Raw genomic sequence first — 3,264 nt, 5'->3', positions numbered from 1 at the left:
AGGCTCATGGGAGTTGGACGATTGGACTATCAAATTAGGGGCAGTAGTTTTAGATAATGTAATGAAAATAGCCAGTTTACGACAAATGTACTCATAAATAGCCGCTTTGTGTATATAAAATACAAAGAAAAATTATATTCTTTCTTTCCTATCTGAATTTTGCTTGATGTGCTTCAAATGAAGGTAAATATAATTTATTAAAAAGTTGGTAAGGACCCCAATCTTTGTTTCCTTATGAAATCGTTCGTGAAGCTTCATTGGCGGGAATTTTAAATACTTTTATTTACCATACTAGGATGCAACTGTTCTTTTATATGCCAGTAATGTATGCAAATTCTAATGGAAAGTGGAGAAAAATAATTCGGTATTATCTCAGGGATCAAAACTTATGACCATAAAAGCTTATCCTCAATGAACCTTACCCTGTTAATGCCAAATCAAATGCATTTCCCCAAAATTCTATACAGCTATTTTCTTTTGCAAATAAACCCACCCTAGCCGGTGTTACACAATTTCTCGCTAACAGGGGCTGATTGGGCCTCCTCTGCTATTGGAAGGGGTGCTAGGCTAAACCCCCTAACCAGAGCCCTTGGATTAGTCCTTTAGGCTTCAAACAGCCAGCTGACGATCATTTCCACTATCTCAAGGGAGTGCAAAAACCCAACGAGGATGAGTCCTTTTTTTTTGCATCTACATTTGTAATCAATTATTCAACAAGTCTAATGCCTGTCCTGCCATAGCTACACCAAAAGCACTCAGATTTCACCAAAATCCCACCAAGAAAGTATTTTAATGCTTTAGACTCCATAAGATGCAGGCAATCAGTAGAGTCACAAAAAAACCTTGCAGAGAACTAGTGCAACTTAATTTTAAGAATTGAAAGCGACGGTGACAAACCCTCCCATGCTATAATAATCACAAAAAGTTTCTTTGTCAAATTAAGATGATTTTCTTCAGTGTTATAACAAAGAACTTTATTTTTGAAATCTTAAGAGTTGAAAAACAAACCAATTAACTTATCTAACATTTACATACAGTTTAGCACCCTAATACAAATAGTAGTGTTATCCTAAGGAATAAATGATGGGATCCAAAGACAGCAGGTTCAATCATGTTAATATGATAATATGCTAAATATAACATAGTACTGAAAAACTAGTGTATGAAAAGAAACAACATACGTACTTGATAAGGTATGTCAAAAGACTAACTTTACAATGTCAATGTACTTCAAAACTGAAAAATATCAATTAATATTACCAGTAGTCCAGCAGTAACTGAGGGAAGGTACGAAATCACAAAATCTAACATGCTACCAAGATGTTATTGTACAAAACTTTGCAAACTTCTCATACTTCCCACTAAACGCTTCTTCTCTTGAGGATTTTTTGTAGTAGGTGAGTTTTCATGCTTCTCTACTGGTTACATAGGACAGCAAACTGTCTGTTGCAGTCCTCTTATCTGTAGGGTTTCTCCCCCGTGTGAGTCTGCAATTGAGACCCGGACGTCAGACTGCATTACGTACTCCTCACTCTTGTAGGGTTTTTCCCCTGCGTGAGTCCGAATGTGTTTCTTCAGATTACCCAGCTGACTGAACTGCCTGCTGCACTCCTCACACCTGTAGGGTTTCTCCCCTGTGTGAGTCTGCATGTGTCTCTTTAGATGACTCCACCTTCTGAACTGCCTGCTGCACTCCTCACACTTTGGCAGATCTAGACTAGTGACAGAAACCCCAACTGTTAGACTGGTCACTCGGTCACTTGTTGATGCCATGGCATAAATGGCTCAAACCACCTCTGTGCTGGTGAAACAAATAGAAGGACGTAAGTGTTAATGAATTTTGAAAGAAAAAGGGTAACAACATGGAGAGATATGGACAGCATGACATTGGGGGTTAAAAATCCCACTGTACCATATCATCTCACACACAGAAACACTTGTGCTTTGAAACATCAGATTTTCTGACAACCAGGCCTCTCTGAAAAGTAGTAGAAACTTAGTAAAACGCTTCTATCACTTCCAAAGTGCCAAAATTGTTAATCTGAAAACATCCTTGAAAAGCTTACACCTTCCAGCATCTCACTGGCGAGTTTTTTTCAAAACTTTTCTGAACACATAAAGCTCTACCGCGTCCTTCTAGTAGGTTCTATCACAAGTTCGCAGCATCCATAGTAATGAAGGGAGGCCCCAAACTGGACTACCCGACCAAAGGAACTTTGCTCTTCTCGACTCTTGCTCGGGTTGTCAAACCGCAGTACCCTAGAACAAAAACGACTTACTTTCCAGTCCTTCTGTACTTTCAACATTCACATACATCCTGTAGCTGGCACAGAACTTCTTACCTCACAATACTCAGCAATTATACTGAAGAATAGTTTTATAGAAACAGGCGTTTCGGGAGAAAGATGAGAAAGACTCCGCACGCTTGCTCGCTCACTGGATGGACACGGCCGCGGGCGGAAGCTCTGCAAATGACCCAGAAGTACTCTAGCCCAATGCGTCAAATATCGCAACCTGATTACCCCAACAACGTCTGAAAATGATTCACAATTATTTACCGCAGAGGTAGCATACAATGTTCTCATTAATTATGCAAATAAGGCCCTGATCTGCATTTTCCATTAATGTCCCTGTCAAGTTACAAATGTAATGAGTAGGAAGTCATCCAGCCCAATTGAAATATAATTTTTCCTCACTAATTAATCATGCAAAACAAGTCCTAATTGTCATATCAAATTTAAAGGTACCTACAAATTAGAAATTTAGAAAATTCATTTATCTCTCCTTGACTCATCCTGTTTCAAAATCTGCGATTGAAAATCCCATACAATTCCGAAGAGAGTTGCAAGAGGGCGCCTAAACTTATGTCTCTTCTTCCCGAGCGCAAGAGCTACTAGTATATACAACCCCAAAATCCTGACAATAGATATGTACAGAACACGAGATAGAAAAGTTCTGCAGCAGTACCAAGAAAAGCCGCAAGGAGGGAGGCAAAATCTATTAATGTCTTTGATAGGATAAGGATTAAGGCCCAGCCACATAAGAAACATTCAGAACAATCAGTAAATACCTTCTTGAGTTCTGCTGTTCAATTACAAACACCGTATATATGCATAGATACAAACATACAGCCATACAAACGCACCCAAAAACGTAACATTCTTATATTAGCAAAGGTAATAACGTTTTCCTTGATTGAAAGACTCAGATCCAAGCAGATCTATCTATTTATTTATTTAAGCAGATATATGGCAATTTTTGCTC

This window comes from Branchiostoma lanceolatum, chromosome 15 (genome assembly GCF_035083965.1).
Source record: "Branchiostoma lanceolatum isolate klBraLanc5 chromosome 15, klBraLanc5.hap2, whole genome shotgun sequence".
Lineage (NCBI taxonomy): Eukaryota > Metazoa > Chordata > Leptocardii > Amphioxiformes > Branchiostomatidae > Branchiostoma > Branchiostoma lanceolatum.
This window is presented reverse-complemented; position numbering follows the sequence as displayed.